The sequence below is a fragment of the Mauremys reevesii genome, linkage group 15, assembly GCF_016161935.1.
Source record: "Mauremys reevesii isolate NIE-2019 linkage group 15, ASM1616193v1, whole genome shotgun sequence".
In the NCBI taxonomy this organism is placed as follows: domain Eukaryota; kingdom Metazoa; phylum Chordata; order Testudines; family Geoemydidae; genus Mauremys; species Mauremys reevesii.
The window spans coordinates 23120868-23138812 of NC_052637.1; the positions used below are offsets into that span (position 1 = coordinate 23120868).

The 17945-nt window shown below is 40.0% G+C and overlaps 1 protein-coding gene and 1 pseudogene across 9 annotated transcripts in view; one reads left to right on the top strand and one right to left on the bottom strand.

Annotated features, from left to right (window-relative positions):
- Positions 1-17945, bottom strand: part of STX8 (syntaxin 8) — a 168855-nt gene that overhangs the window by 45446 nt on the left and 105464 nt on the right. The window lies entirely within an intron of this gene.
- On the top strand, positions 9121-9295 carry LOC120384111 (annotated as a pseudogene).

Genomic DNA, 17945 nt, shown 5'->3' on the forward strand with positions numbered 1-17945 from the left:
CGTTAGATCTTTGGTATCATAATAATCAACAAAAATCATTTTAGATTCTATTTTTTCCACCAAGTGTTACTAAAATTTTCTACATTGCTTAAAGGCTGATATTTATTAGGTGTTATTAAAAGAAAAAAATAATACAAGATAGATGTAGAGAAGTTCAGCACACAGACAACAGCAAATTCAAATGTTAATGTTCATATGCAGTGTTTTTTCTTTAAATATGCTAGTTTATGTAATTAACGATCTGACAAAAAATATGCAGGATGAAGCATATAGTACAGTTAATATTTCTGTAAGAACCCAAAATTTAGAATTTCCTGACTTTTTAGTCCTTGATTTTTCACTTTGAAGCTGAATTAAAATTAATTTTTGCATTTAATGTTAAGAAAAATTTCACTGCTAATGGCCTTTACAGGTACTGTGGTTCTGATACGGTGCTTAGTATAAGCACTTCAGCAGGACTGCAACACTTGCTCATTGTTCCAGAGCAGTCTACTATTAAGATGTCCAAAGAGTTATAATGAAAAAAATTCTGTGTGCTTGGATTCATAAAGGGCTTATAAGCAGTGCAGCACAAAGAGACCTGCATGGGCTGGAAACCATATGGCATTTATAAATTCTCACGGTTCACAGAAAGCTGATGGGGCCAGAAGTCTCTCCGGTCCTGGCAGTTTGACCTTGATCTTTTTGATTAAAAAGTAAAACAATAAAAAATTAACATGGCACACATTAAATGGATTAAAAACTGACTAACTGATAGGTCTCAAAATGTAATTGCAAATGGAGAATCGTCATCGAGCGGGTCTATTTCCAGTGGGGTTCCACAGGGATTGGCTCTTGGCCCTACGCTATTTAACATCTTTATCAATGACGTGGAAGAAAAATAAAATCACCACTGAAAATTTGCGGATGATGAAAAAAAGAGTACAGGTCTCTGATACTGAGCCACCTGGATTGCTTGGTAAGCCAGGTGCATGCAAACAATATGCATTTTAATATGGATAAATGTAACTGCACATCTAGGAACAAAGAATGGAGGCCATACTTACAGAATGCGGACTCTACCCTGTAAGCAGGGACTCTGAAAAAGATTTGGGGGTCATGGTGAACAATCAGGTATGATGCTGTGGCCAAAAGAACTAATGCAATCATTGGATGCATAAACAGAGGAATCTCGAGTAGGAGTAGAAAGGTAATTTTACTTCTGTATTTGGCACTGATCCAACTGCTGCTGGAATCCTGTGTCCAGTTTTGGTGTGCACAATTCAAGAAGGATGTTGATAAATTGGAGAGGGTTCAGAGAAGAGCCATGAGAATGATTAAAGGATTAGAAAACCTGCCTTATAGTGACAGACTCAAGGAGCTCAATCTATTTAGCTTAACATAGAGAACGTTAAGTGGTGACTCGATTACAATCTAGAAGTATCTACATGGGGAAAAATATTTAATAATGGGCTCTTCAATCTATCAGGGAAACGGTATAATGTGATCTAATGGCTGGAAGTTGATGCTAGACAAATACAGATTGGAAATAAGGCATACATTTTCAACAGTGAGAGTAATTAACAATTGGAACAACTGACCATAGGTGACACGTAGTGGATTCTCCTTACCTGACCATTTTAAAACCAAGACTGGATGTTTTTCTAAAAGATCTGCTCTAGGAATTGTTTTGGGGAAGTTCTATATGGGTTGGGTTATACCGAAGGCCAAATTAGATGATCACAATGGCCTCCTGTTGTTTTGGAATCTATGAAGTTAGTGGTTTTCTCTGATCCTGTGGACCTTGCAAGGTGAATGAATAAAAGATGCTGCTAAAGTCTGTGCCCCTTTATTTTACAGAAGATTTGCCTTTCATCCTTTACACCCAGACACAGAGAGAAGTGGCAATGTGGCATCACAAAGAGTCAATCTAAGAATTAACCAAACTCCCTGCTATGCAAATGCGTGGGGGGATCTGCAGGCTAGCAGGCAGACAGGCAAATAGGTGGGGGTGAGGCGAAAGACGGGGACAGGTAATCTTCACATAGAAGTGGCATAACCATAACTCTCACCTGTCTCTCATTTCAAATCTAAATTCACTTTAGTGTTCTCATTTAATTATACTTTATATCAGAAACCTATATCAGTACCTAGGGGTTACAGTGGACGAGAAGCTGGATATGAGTCGACAGTGTGCCCTTGTTGCCAAGAAGGCTAACGGCATTTTGGGCTGTATAAGTAGGGGCATTGCCAGCAGATAGAGGGACGTGATCGTTCCCCTCTATTTGACATTGGTGAGGCCTCATCTGGAGTACTGGGTCCAGTTTTGGGCCCCACACTACAAGAAAGATGTGGAAAAATTGGAAAGAGTCCAGCGGAGGGCAACAAAAATTATTAGAGGGCTGGAGCACATGACTTATGAGGAGAGGCTGAGGGAACTGGGATTGTTTAGTCTGCAGAAGAGAAGAATGAGGGGGGATTTGATAGCTGCTTTCAACTACCTGAAAGGGGGTTCCAAAGAGGATGGATCTAGACTGTTCTCAGTGGTACCAGATGACAGAACAAGGAGTAATGGTCTCAAGTTGCAGTGGGAGGGGTTTAGGTTGGATATTAGGAAAAACTATTTCACTAGGAGGGTGGTGAAGCACTGGAATGGGTTACCTAGGGAGGTGGTGGAATCTCCTTCCTTAGAGGTTTTTAAGGTCAGGCTTGACAAAGCCCTGGCTGGGATGATTTAGTTGGGTTTGGTCCTGCTTTGAGCAGGGGGTTGGACTAGATGACCTCCTGAGGTCCCTTCCAACCCTGATATTCTATGATTCTATGAACACTGAATTAAACTGAGATTACAGATAATGTTTTCTATGCTAATGACATCATCTCCATAACAACCTGGGGCTGAATTAATCAAACCTCAGCTCTCTCCTGACAAACTACTCAAAACAGAACTGTTTGCGAGTCTTCATCTCCATCCACTACATCACCACTTCTTGACTACATCCACTGGGGGATCTCTGTTACTTGCAAAATCAAATTCAAACTTCTTGTTCTCATCTACAACACCCTATGCAATCACTCCTCAGTCTCTCCTCACCATGTCTCATCTCTCATTATGCAGCACTGCTCTATGCACTCCTCAAGTATTTTGCATCAAAACTGCTCTGATTGCTGGCTTTGTACCTTCTCTTATACTGCCCCTTCTATCAGAAGCCATCTTACTGGTCCTTGTCTACTAAGCATCCATTTTGTTTCCTCCTTCAAACCTCTATTTGAAATTCACCTCTTCAAGCAATCCTGCCACTTGCTGCTCATCTTCAGAAACACCCCCATCTCCCTGTCCTGCACTGGTACACGGGGTCTTGCCTTGCGTAACGTGGATTGCAAATCTCGGAGGAAGGGAACACGACTACCTATGTTTGTCAAGCTCCATCTAACTTTACAGCACGACATGCATTATCAATCACTTCACATTTTCTGGCCTAGCAACCTATAATTTGTTCCTCATTTTGGGTTGTGGTTGTAGACAGGGCCCACAGTTGTGTCTCAGAAGATTGAGAGGGATGATTTACTACAGATGAGCTTCCATAACCATCTCTTCATCAGTGTTAGTCAAACTGGGTTTTTCAGAACTGACATTTTCAATAAAGATGCAAACTATGTCAGTACTGGTCCATTACAGCCAAGAGATGTGAAGACAGGAAATCATGTGAAGAGAGTTTCAATATTTATCGGGACTTGCTCTCAGCTTGCTGGAGAAAGTTTCACAAATTATTATTCCACAGGCTTTAAAATAAGCCACTTACTTTAATGTTAGCAAGATTAGATTCTTTTAGGTGATGGTCAAGATTACTATATTAGTTTGTTATTCAAGTCATTTCATCTAATAACCCCATGAAATTTGAAGGGTAGTATTCCTCCCTCTATAAAACACCGGCATTAGTTACTTAAGGAACAGTGTTTGCCCTTTTTGGTTTAACCTCCCACCCACCATTAAGACTGATGAACAAAGCTGTGGAACAAAACCTCTTCTACCCCCCACTAATTTTTTTGTTTACCCATATACGTCGGCTATAAAGGCTGGGTAGTTTTGGGTCCCGGAGGAACGTTCAGACAATTGCTCTAGCATTCTGTTGGGGGATGTGGGTTCACTTTTATAAACAGAGGTTGACCTCTGGCAATGCCAAGCTTGCACTTGCTACTGTCTTCAGTTTGGCAACACAACACAAAAGCAGTGTGCATGTATACACTTTCCAGGCTGAGCCGGCTATTCAGAGTGGGCTGGAGCTTCACACGTAATGGGCCCCCTAGAGACAAAGCCTGAAAGTTTCTTAATTAAGTCTAAGTGAAAGACAGCCTAAAAGCATCCCGCTTATATCTTCAGAGTACCTTCATTCTGGACTTCAAACACACACAGAGTACACTGCCCGTCAGACCAAAGCATTAATAGCCAGTTGACAATTTTTCTCTTCTAAATACAGAATGCCTTGCCTTCTGTGAAGCCTCTTCAGCCTGCTCTCATTTTCCCTGCAATTTTAGACATGTCTCTGGTTTATAATACAGGAAACAAAGGGACTTCTTGTGTGTCAGCAGCCCTCCACAGGGTCTGCGTTTCATTCCACCCTTCTCCAAAGCAGGGCAATGTCTGGAGAGCTCTTTAGCCGTTTTTGTCTCATTAACATTTCCATGAGGGATCAAAGAATATATTAAAAAAATATCTAAGTGTAAGTACAATTCCTGCTAGGGAACCAGAATATATTAAAAAACTTGTTCAGATTCCTTTCCCTGACCAGCTTCATTATTATTAGATAATTGTCTCTTAATGAAACCAGCTTTTACTTCCATTGAGCTGCCGATCTACAAATCCTGTAAAAGTCTCAATAAATCCATTCCACTGAATCCCCACCTCCCAAGATTTTCTGAGCTTCCCTGTGATAACGCTCCTTGCAAACAGAACCTAATTATTCCCTGGCAGTAAGTCACCAGGAGTAGGAATTGCTTTAATTTTGCCCCCTTTTAGCAGCTGCTCAGGGTGCGCTGCGAGGTGGCTGTGGTAGTGAAGCTGGGGTGAATACTAAAGAAGCACTGAGGCATAGCATCCTGCAGAGAGAAAAAAAAATAGTATTTTCTCCTTGCTGGAAGCAAATCAAGGAGCTTTACGTGTCAAAAAAGGAGCTTTTTACTGTATATTTGCATTCCCAAACCAGAGGAATTCCTATGCACCTGACCATCTTGTAAAAACTTCACCTTAAAATGTTGAAAGTGCTAAACACACCCTCCCCCTGCTTCTCCTCCACAGCAATTCTTTGCTTTCTCATTAGAAATGCCCAGCAACATCCACCAGACAAAGACACTGCAAACAAAGTGCATGGAGAAGGCGGAAAAAAAAATTTGAAAGAAGAAAGAAGTGCAGAGGAATTCTTCATTCACTGATCTGTAGAATACATTAATATCCTAAACTGTTGGCACAGCCTAAAATACTCAGGAGGCTAACAATGCAAGCAATGACTCTGAGTCTGGGATCTTCAAATAAACCACCTCTGCTGTCATGGCCACCGGGAAAGAGAAGAACAGCGATATTAACTGACCTTCATTTTGTTGTTTCTCCAGACCTGACTGCTGGACCTCCGTTTGCCTGTTACTAGGATTTCTTAGCTGAAAAATGTAAGCATTTCCTAGACGATACAAGAGCCAGTTTATTAGGTAAATAAACCAGGCCCTAAGCAATCGCATCTGCTTGATAATGAGAAAGACAAGAAACTGATCTCCCCCCACCACCTAAAATAAAAACTCATCCATGCTCTTAACTAACACTGCATGCACATTTTTAAACAGTTAATGAAGAGGTGAAGGGCATTTCAACCTAGCCAACTCATGGGCGAGACCAAGTGTTCAGCAAACTACAATACAGACATTGCCTACCATTTTTATGGCCTATGTCGTATAAACCTGCCCATCCAAGGAAGTGGAAAATAATAATAAAAGACTAACATTATTTCAAACGTTTTTCTGAAGAGGGTGTGAAGGGGGAAATAGGTGTTTTTGAAGTGATCATCCACAAAGGGCTGTATGAAAAAAAAAAAGTGTAACGTGGGTTTCACAGAATTGTAGAAATGCTGGGGCAGAAGGGATCTTGCGAGATCATGTAGCCCAGCCCCATGCACTGAGGAAGAACATACACAAACACATAGACCATCCCTGACAGGTGTTTGTCCAAACCTTATTTTTCCTAACATCTAACCTAAATCTCCTTTGCTGCAGATTTAGCCCCTTACTTCCTGTCCTATCTTCAGTGACAGACTCCTACCTTGTCCTCTTTAGAACAGCCCTTTGCATATTTAGAGACTTATGTTTCCTTCCCCGCTCCTCCCAGTCTTCCTTTCTCAAAAGACTAAACATGCCCAGTTTTTTTTTAAACCTCCTATCACAGGTCAGGTTTTCTAAACCTTTTGTCATTTTTGTTGCTCTCCTCTGGACTCTCTCCAACTTGTCCACATCTTTCCTAAAAAGTAGCACCCAGAATTGGACACAGTACTCCAGCTGAGACCTCACCAGTGCTGAGCAGAGTGGGAAAATTACCTCCCACACCTTATAGACACAACACTCCTCTTAATAAGCCCCAGAATTATATTAGTTTTTTTACAACTGCATCACATTGTTGATTCTCATTCAATTTTTGATCCACTATGACTCCCAGATTATTTTCAGCAGTACTACCACATTGCCGGTTATTCCCCATTTTGTAGTTGTGCATTTGATTTTTTCCTTCCTACATGAAGTACTTTGCACTTGTCTTTATTGAATTTCATCTTGTTCAATTCAGACCAATTCCCCAATTTGTCAAGGCCGTTTTGAATTCTAATCCTTTCCTCCAAAGTGCTTTCAACCCCTCCCACGTTAATGTCATCTACAAATTTTATAAACACACTCTTCACTCCATTATCCCAGTCGGTAATGAAAATACTGAATAATACCAGACCCAGGACTGACCCATCTCCAGTCCTGTGGGACTTCATCTGCCCTTCATTAGTTCTCAAAGATAACTGCTAGTGGTTCCAAGATTATTTCCTCTAGTTCCTTACCACCACCTTCCAGTTAAGAAGGGTAGAGACATCTGCCTTGAAAAGAATACAAGGTGCTCAGTCCTCTGAGGGACACACAATGTGGTCTCCACGACTCTCCCGTCTACTGCAAGCTGAGAAGCAAAGGACTGAAGCAGCATTTCAAAATCCTATCATAACATTAAAAAAATTACTTTTGTGCAAATAGTTAATTACGACTTTTTTTTAAGCAATTCAAAGTCATGACATGGAAGCCATGATAAAAAAACCCCACACAAAGCCACCACCCATGCTATGAAAGAATGGGCACAATCAAGTTAGTCTCTGACTCTGATAACCTACCAATTAACACGTTTCAGCATTATTTCTGGAAATACAAATTGGTGATTTAATCCTGAGATGTATCCTTGGAAACAAAACTGTAAGCAGTTACCCCTGGCTATTTCAGACAATTCCAAGTTTGCCTTTTTATATTCAAATATAACTAATTACTTGGCCTTTTGGGATGATGGACGGCTTGGGTGAGGTACGTGCTCAGCGTCTCAGTTTAGGCTGATTGTACAAGTCTAGCGGTATGTGGGTTGCCAACAGCTGCTCTAAATCTGCTAGGTGCGAACAAGCACTGGTGAAGTTCAGTCTATTTGAACAGCTGCATATGCAAATGTAATTAACTAGGTGTCTATTAGAGAGAGAAGGTGGGTGAAGTAATATATTTTATTGCACCAATTTCTGTCTATTGCCTCACCCACCCTTTACTCTCCTAGGCATAGTGTGCTCCACCCTCCCTCCCCAGAAAAATCTGACCACTTGTTGCTCACTAAATGGGCCTAACTTTTATGAGCTCTTATAGAGTGTGTGATTTATACCTTATAGATGAGTCCCAGAGACTCCATTCTCCAGACCCCCATCATTGTTTTATGCCTTTAAAATATGCGGTGTTGCTATCAAAGATTAGGTCATCCTGTGAATTATTTAGGTTTTCAGATGAAGTATTTCCATTAGGGCTGTCAAGCTATTTAAAATAATTAATTGTGATTAATCGCGTGATTCAAAAAATTAATTGTGATTAATCATGCTGTTAAGCAATAGAGTACTATTTATATATATTTTCCACATTTTCAAAAATATTGATTTCAGTTACAACAGAATACAAAGTGTACAGTGCTCACTTTATATTTATGTTTTATTATCAATATTTGTACTGTAAAAAATAAGAAATAGTATTTTTCAATTCACTTAATACAAGTACTATAGTGCAATCTCTATCATGAAAGTTGAACTTACAAATGTAGAATTATGTACAAAAAATAACTGCAATCAAAAATAAAAAACAATGTAAAACTTTAGAGCTTACAAGTCCACACAGTCCTACTTCTTGGTCAGCCAATCGCTAAAACAAGTTTGTTTACATTTGCAGGAGATAATGCTGCTCGCTTCTTGTTACGTCTCCTGAAAGTAAGAACAGACGTTCGCATGGCACTGTTGTAGCTAGTGTTGCAAGATATTTATGTGCCAGATGTGCTAAAGATTCATATGTCTCTTCATGCGTTAACCACCATTACGAGGACATGTGTCCATGCTGATGATGGGTTCTGCTTGATAACAATCCAAAGTAGTGCAGAACACCACATATTCATTTTCATCATCTGAGTCAGATGCCACCAGCAGAAGGTTTTCTTTTTTGATGGTTCAGGTTCCGTAGTTTCCGCATCGGAGTGTTGCTCTTTTAAGACTTCTGAAAGCATGCCAGACACCCCGTCCCTATCAGATTTCGGAAGGCACTTCAGATTCTTAAACCTTGGGTTGAGTGCTGTAGCTATCTTTAGAAATCTCACATTGGTACCTTCTTTGTGTTTTGTCAAATCTGCAGTGAAAGTGTTCTTAAAACAAACAACATGCTGGGTCATCATCCGAGACTGCTATAACATTAAATATATGGCAGAATGTGTGTAAAACACAGAGCAGGAGACATACAATTTCCCCCCAAGGACTTCAGTCACAAATTTAATTAACACATTTTTTTTAACGAGTGTCATCAGCATGGAAGCATGTCCTCTGGAATGGTGGCCAAAGCATGAAGGGGAATATACATGTTGCTCAGATCAAGTGTAGTACCTGTTCTTACCAGTGTGATGTCTGGTATGTTCTTATCTGGCACATAAATACCTTGCAATGCTGGCTACAGAAGTGCCATGCGAACATCTGTTCTCACTTTCAAGTGACAAGTGGGCAGCATTATCTCCCGTAAATGTAAACAAACTTGTTTCTTAGCGATTGGCTGAACAAGTAGGACTCAGTGGACTCGTAGGCTCTGAAGTTTTACATTATTTTGTTTTTGAGTGCAGTTACGTAACAAACAAAAAAAAAATCTATATTTTTAAGTTGTGCTTTCATGATAAAGAGATTGCACTACAGTACTTGTATGAGATGAATTGAAAAATACTATTTCTTTTATCATTTTTACAGTGCAAATATTGGTAATAAAATAATATAAAGTGAGCACTTTATTCTGTGTTGTAATTGAAATCAATATATTTGAAAATGTAGAAAAAACATCCAAAAAGGTTAAACAATAGAATAGCAATTGAAATTTATTAACAGTGCGATTAAAACTGTGATTAATCAAAATATTTTTTAATCGAGATTAATTATTTTGAGTTAATTGCATGAGTTAACTGTGATTAGTCGACAGCTCTAATTTCCATATTTGAATTTCCAACCAAAAAAAGGAAAATTTTACCCAGGAAGAAAGCCCATTTTCTAACCAGCTCTAGTCATAACTAACTGTTCTACAAACTGTATCCAGTAACTCATTCACATTGCTCCTGTCACTGCCCAGGGTAGTGTTCTGGGTTTATAAATTGTATGCATTACTCTGTATTTTTTATTTACATACTTATGTTCAACACTTTATTTCTACATAGTTCTCTCCATTCCAATTAATGATTCCGATTGTGATCCAGTGTACCTGTTTCTCCATCAGATACTTTTAAATCAGATGACCTGGATGAATTTCATACATTACTTCAAATTTAGTCTCATCAGTCACTGATGCTGCACTAGAATATTCTCCTCTGACTTGCATTCAATGCCTTTATTTATAAACCCAGAACTCTTTGCTTCAGCTGCTTCCTAGGTTTGTGCCAAAGGTTTGAGAGCCATCCACTCTTGTCCCTAGATCCTACTATAGATTTACGTTTTGCAGCTGCTAATCTATAGATTTGAAAATGTATAGTAGAACCTCAGAGTTACAAACACCCTGGGAATAGAGGTTGTTCGTAACTCAAATATTCATAATTCTGAACTAACCATTATGGATGTTCTTTCAAAAGTTGATAACTGAACATTGACTTACTACAGGTTTGAAATGTCACTATGCGGAAGAAAAATGCTGCTTTCCCTCTCTTTTTTTAAAGCAGTTAATGTTTAACATAGTACTGTACTGTATTTGCTTCCCCCCATCTCTGCTGTTGCCTGATTGTGTATTTCCAGTTCCAAATGAGGTGTGTAGTTGATTTCATAATTCTGGTGTTCGTAACTCTGAGATTCTACTGTACTGTGTTTTGAAATCTGTGCCTTGCCTCATTACCTTACATTTTCCTGCCCTGAACAGCACAATCCACCCATCCCATTTGTTTTTGTTTATTTTTTAGTTCTCCAAAAGATTAGAGAAGAAAATGTTGTTCTCCTTTTCTCCCCAGTATACAGTCTCCATTTGACAGCATTTTTCCTGTTATCGGTTTCACATTCCACCTGTACAGCAAGTAGCCAGTGAGTTTCCCCTCATGCATGCATGGGTCTTTTCTTCTTCCCTACTGCTGTAAAAGCATTTCAAGTGTGGTGGTAAAACCACAGAAATTGGCAGGGAGGACAACCAGAGAGGTGTGGTACCTGGAAATACTTTTAACCCAGACTTTAAATTTAATTAATTCTAAACCCCTTTCCTTAGTTTTTCTTCTGGTGTGATCCCTGAGTGATCCCCTTCATTATTTCTTCTTCCATCCCTTGGAACACGTGTTTCTGACTCCTGAATCAATTCTCTGCCCTCCTTTGTGAATGTTGTGACAAATCATTCATGTCAATTTGCTACAACAGGTACCTTTCCTGTCACTGCTCCTGTACCTCCAGCTCTGCATTCTGCACTGCACTTTTAGATGAACCTGCTGCTGTCATTTTAGACTGTAAGCTCCTTGGGGCAGGGACTGCCTTTTTATCGTGTGTGCGTAAAGCAGTGGGCCCCTGCTCCTTGAGTGGGGCCTCTAGACACTACTGCAATATAAATGAATAGTGTCTGAACATCCTAACAGTGCACCCTACAGAAACAGATGCTTACCTGCCTGCCTGCACCATAGTATCTGAGCACCTCATAATCTTTAATGTATGCATTCTCACACAACTCTGTGAGGCAGGGCAGTGCTATTGTCTGCATTCACAGATAGGGAACGGAGGTATAGTGAGGCTTGGGGACTTGCCCAAGGTCACCCAGGGCCAAGCAGGGAACTGAAGTCAGGTCTCCCAAGTCCTAGGCTAGCGGACCATCCTTCCTCTCTATTGTGAGCAGTACAGTTTGTGAGCATTGCTACAGAAAGCTGCAGCAAATGTTATATACAAGGAAAACCGGTACGTAGATGCTTTACTGTTCGGTTACAGTCTATTTTCATATAAAGTAACACAAAACAGATTAGAGAAGGAATGCATTACTGAGGCGCAGATGACGTTTCTAATACAAGAAGGAAACCATGTACTGTATAAAGCCGATGTACAGCAAAAGACAAGAAAGCTAAAACTTGAACCGAACCTCCATTCATGTTGCAGCTTACTTGCCTTTTGTTATATTTTGTACATCAGAGGAACAAACCCGAGTAACTGCCATACATAACTGATTGTGCGTGTGCCCATGTGTGTAAAAATGGCATAAACTAGGTTCTTCTAATCCATCCCTGCATCAAATACAATGCTGCAGTCTTTTAGCTACATTGCAGTGGAAGTTCAGATTCCTTGATTATGAGAAATGATTAACATGGCATTGCTATATGGAATACACCGATTTTAACATTAGAGCTAAGCCGCAGGACAGTGGAGGCTTCGATTTCCCTGTCGCACACCACCCTGTTGAGGGAGCAGTGCTGCTGATCCAATTTGCACTTTGTACACAATAAACTTCTTTTGTTTGTAGCATTCTGTCTCAGTGGTTTACACGAAACACCTTTCCAGACAGAATTTCTTAAAAATGGAAGAAACTCAAGAGGAAAAAACACACACACAGAAAGTACAACTCACCAGGCCAAGAAAACTAATCACTTTCAAGCATGGACAGGTGACTCAGAACCAGTGCAGCTTTCGGGAAGAATATTGGTGTAACCTTTCTGAGAAACAGACTGCAGGAAAGGTTGATTTAATGTCACACTAGACCAAGTTCTCCACTGCTCTAAAAATAAATAAATAAATTGACGGAGACTTGCTCATCTAAACACACAATGTACGTCAGAGGAACAAACCTGAGTAACTGTCATCCATAATTTATAAAGCAAATTAAGTTCATGGCAAAAATAGCTATTACTGAGAACAGAGGGATCGTAGAGTCTGGCAGGAAAAGGCCAGAGTCTGCATGAATCATTACTTTCTAGAAGAAACCTTATATAATCCAGGCTACTCTACTTTAAAATAATTGAAACCTCCTGAAAACTAAAAACAAACTAGCAAGTTTGGCAAAAACGCTGCATTAAAATTCAAATTCATTGGTGATGGGTTAAGATAAAAAGGAAGCCTGTTCCCAACTTGCTCTACAGTAGCTGGAGTCATAGTTTCAACTTCTTCAGAAACCTTTATCAAAAGATAAGTGAAATGAACACTAGACACACATCTAACTGGGTCCATCAACAAATGAGTTCCTAGAGAAAGGCTATTAGATTGCAACGCCACCTTGTGGAACAGGAGAAAATCTAAAAGTGAAACAAACCCTGACCGACCACCACTTCTCTGATTAGATCTAATTTTACAGTGGTAGAAAGATTGCCAAGGGCACAACTGGTATGTAAATTCATTCATGGTTGCTTCTTATTATCTTGGAAGTTCAGAGTAGTCCTGAGTAACAATGCCGAAGACAGGCTCCTCCCCAGACCACTGTTAAGAATGAGACAATATAACCATGATGTCAGAAATATAAAACTTGCTCCTCTCTTTGCACTCTCTTTCACTGCGAAGAAGCCATCCCATTCCTTGCTGCCTCCTTAAGAAATATGCCTTTTCTCCTTAATCCTACTCCAAGAGCCTGCTATAGGAGACCACCCAAGGAGTGCCCTCTGAATGAGAAATGGTACAGGATCACATGGACTCCAATCCCCTCCCAACTTTTGTTTAGAAGACTTCATCCCATTAGGGCACTTATCTAATGACCTTGGTCAGGACTAGAGTCTAACCTTGAGTTCTACAAAAAAAAAAAACAAAAAAAAAAAACCAACAACAACAAAGAAAAGAAAAATCAGACTATTAATCCACTTTGTTATTCAGTGGACCCATTTTAGATCAATACAAATATTCTCTTCCCCCCCCACAAATTCAGTGTTTAACTTTATCTATACAAGTGAAACTGAACAGCAGACCTCTATACTAGCTTTCATAAGACCTTATTATTTGGTGCCTGTAGGTCTGAGAACACTAATGGAACAGGTTAATTTTGATGCAAAATTAACCTGTTCCATTAGTGTTCTCAAACCTCCAGTCTGAGATTTTTTTTGAAGCATCTCAACTTGAATTTTACCCTTAATATTTTTAAAGTCATATTTAAGGTTTTTTTCTTAGAGCCAAAATTTCCCAAAATTGGTATAATAAACTATGTATGTACTTTATTGTGCCTACAAAATCAAATGTATAAAGATCATGATTTGAGACTGCTTTTGAGTTCTGAATACAAAGAAACAGTGATGCAATTTAGCACATTCTTCTTTGAAAACCTGACCACAGCATTTTATGGAATAATTCCATTATAAAAGCAAATATTTTGCACTAAGCCATTCCTGTGCTGTCCAACTTGCTAAGCATCAACAGTATATTTCTTATGTTGCTTTTTATTTACTTGATCAATGGTTTATGTGAACATTATGGTAAAAGCTGAATGACAACACAACTGCTAACACTTCCTTAATGGAAATGGAAGTGGAAAGTGTCATCAACTATCCTCCATTGGCAAGTATCAGAGGGGTAGCCGTGTTAGTCCGGTTCTGTAGAAGCAGCAAAGAATCCTGTGGCACCTTATAGACTAACAGACGTTTTGCAGCATGAGCTTTCGTGGGTGAATACCCACTTCTTCGGATGCAAGTAGTGGAAATTTCCAGGGGCAGGTTTATATATGCAAGCAAGAAGCAAGCTAGAGATAACGAGGTTAGTTCAATCAGGGAGGATGAGGCCCTGTTCTAGCAGTTGAGTGAAAACCAAGGGAGGAGAAACTGGTTCTGTAGTTGGCAAGCCATTCACAGTCTTTGTTTAATCCTGAGCTGATGGTGTCAAATTTGCAGATGAACTGGAGCTCAGCAGTTTCTCTCTGAAGTCTGGTCCTGAAGTTTTTTTGCTGCAGGATGGCCACCTTAAGATCTGCTATTGTGTGGCCAGGGAGGTTGAAGTGTTCTCCTACAGGTTTTTGTATATTGCCATTCCTAATATCTGATTTGTGTCCATTTATCCTTTTCCTTAGAGACTGTCCAGTTTGGCCGATGTACATAGCAGAGGGGCATTGCTGGCATATGATGGCATATATTACATTGGTGGACGTGCAGGTGAATGAACCGGTGATGGTGTGGCTCATCTGGTTAGGTCCTGTGATGGTGTCGCTGGTGTAGATATGTGGGCAGAGTTGGCATCGAGGTTTGTTGCATGGATTGGTTCCTGAGTTAGAGTTACTATGGTGCGGTGTGCAGTTACTGGTGAGAATATGCTTCAGGTTGGCAGGTTGTCTGTGGGCGAGGACTGGCCTGCCACCCAAGGCCTGTGAAAGTGTGGGATCATTGTCCAGGATGGGCTGTAGATCCCTGATGATGCGCTGGAGGGGTTTTAGCTGGGGACTGTATGTGATGGCCAGTGGAGTCCTGTTGGTTTCTTTCTTGGGTTTGTCTTGCAGTAGGAGGCTTCTGGGTACACGTCTGGCTCTGTTGATCTGTTTCCTTATTTCCTCGTGCGGGTGCTGTAGTTTTGAGAATGCTTGGTGGAGATTTTGTAGGTGTTGGTCTCTGTCTGTGGGGTTAGAGCAGATGCGGTTGTACCTCAGTGCTTGGCTGTAGACAATGGATCTTGTAGCGTGCCCGGGATGGAAGCTGGAGGCATGAAGGTAGGCATAGCAGTCGGTAGGTTTTCGGTATAGGGTGGTGTTAATGTGACCATCAATTATTTGCACCATAGTGTCTAGGAAGTGGACCTCCCGTGTAGATTGGTCCAGGCTGAGGTTGATGGTGGGGTGGAAGCTGTTGAAATCGTGGTGGAATTTTTCCAGAGTCTCCTTCCCATGGGTCCAGATGATGAAGATGTCATCCATTGGCATACACTTATATGGAAATGAAACAGAGCCAAGCAGCATACAAACATCATCTGCTTGTGGAAGATAGAGGATTGTCAACAATAATTTCAGTAGAAACAGCACCCTGACGAAGGGCTCAATCACGAACCCACTGAAATCAATGGGAGATTTGTCATTGACTTCAATATGGGGGTCACTGGGCCTCCAAGGGGATCCACTCAAAATGACAACAGGCCATAATTTGTTGGAATCTAGGCTGGGATTTTCATAAGCACACAGTGGCCTAATTTTGCCCCCACTGAAGTCAAAGGAAGTTTTACCACTGACCTCACTAGGATTATATTCTGACCAACGTGGAGTGTTTTTGAGAATTCCACTTGAGGTGTTTAAAAAACCCCAAATTCAAGGCAAATAAAATAAAACCCCTAATACTTCTATCTCAATTGTACGTGACCAATGAGACAGTAAAAATAAAGTAGCAGCTCTTTCCAACAGCCCCCATCAACAGATCTCTTCATTTAAAACCAGTTCTCTCTCAACGCATAGACAAGACTAGCGCATAAATCCCACCCCTTGATTGGAGACAAAGTCCATTAAGGAACCTGAAATTCTGTTCACAGAAATAGGACAGCTACAGAAACATTGAGATTGTGTGTGAACTTCATTTAAAGTTCTGATTGCATCAGGGATTCTCTGGTTTATTACTACATTGGCTGCTAACGTTCTTCGACAATACGGATATTGCTGATGCCATGTCAAACGCACTAATAGATTATATTATGCTCTTAGATTATTCCTCAGCTGAAGTCAGAATCCTCTGCAAGGACAGTTGTCAGAAAAAGACATTATGATTTCAAATGAGGCACAACACACAGCAACAGATAGGAGTTGGAATAACAAAGATACTGTTTTCATACAAAGATCACAATTATTTTTTGATAAATCCAAAGTAACACTACTGAAAACCAATGGGTTAGTCTGCATTTAAACCAGTGTCACTGAGATCAGAATCGGGCCCCATACTGCTAAAACTGATTTGAAAAAGATACCTGTGAGGTGCCAGTTCTTTAGAAAAGCTAATGTTCATTTGCGAGCTTTTTCTGACTTTAGAGAGACACAGTGGGCAAAGTAAGAGCTCTTCTTCAGCCCTGGGGAAAGTACTCAGATGGTCACAGCTAAACACAACCTTTCCCAAACCCATAGAAGAACAGTGTGAAGCTCGAAAGCTTCTCTCTCTCACCAACAGAAGTTGGTCCAATAAAAGATATTACCTCACCCACCTTGTCTCTCTAATATCTTGGGACCGACACGGCTACAACAACACTGAAAACATTTTCTGACTTTAAAATTTTTTGGTGCTGGGCATGATTGGCAGTGGGGGAGAATGAGTGAGAAATGCTAACAGTAACATGTTAGAACTACAGTAGAACCTCAGAGTTACAAACACCAGAGTTACAAACTGACCGGTCAACCACACACCCCATTTGGAATCAGAAGTACACAATCAGGTAGCAGCAGAGACCCCGAAAACCAAACAAACCCCTCCCCTCCCAATACGCTATAGTACTGTGTTAAACGTAAACTACTAAAAAAAATAAATAAAGGGAGAGTTTAAAAAAGGATTTGCAAAGTAAGGAAATTTTCTTAATTTAAATAAAACAATCATAGAAAGTTAAAAAGCAGCATTTTTCTTCTGCATAATAAAGTTTCAAAGCTATATTAAGTCAATGTTCACTTGTAAACTTTTGAAAGAACCACCATGACGTTTTGTTCCAAGTTACAAACATTTCAGAGTTTCGAACAACCTCCATACCGAGGTGTTTATAACTCTGAGGTTCTACTGTATGTACTGCCTAGTATAGTTATTATAAGATAACCTAATGATCAGACAGTCAAAGAGTAACTAGCTAGTTGAGGCCAGTATATTGTTTATGTATGCACAAATGATTATGCAAACACAGGAAGACCCACTGGGGTAGATTGAAAAGGGCAATATTGCAGCAGGCAGACCTCTCCACCCAAAGAATTTCTTTTCCAATGCAAACAGGTAAGAGGGTAGTCTGTGGATCCTCCTAATTTTCCAGTTTTACAGCCTCTTACTCTCAAAACCTGTATCACAATTGCTACCTTAATTGTTGGGGAGGGATTAAATTATCTTGCAACATTGTCTGGATACTACATGTATATTAAGAAACTTTCAGAAAGGGGGGAAATATATCTAAGAGCTGAGAAATTATTAGACATACTAGATATTGTTTGATAGCATTCCATAAGAAGTCATTTTTACTACTTCCCCTGAATTGTCATTTAGTTTGGCAGTTTCCCATGGTCATATAGAACAGTGATTTTCAAGCTTTTTTCATTTGCAGACCACTAACAAATTTTGAATGGAGGTGTGGACCCAT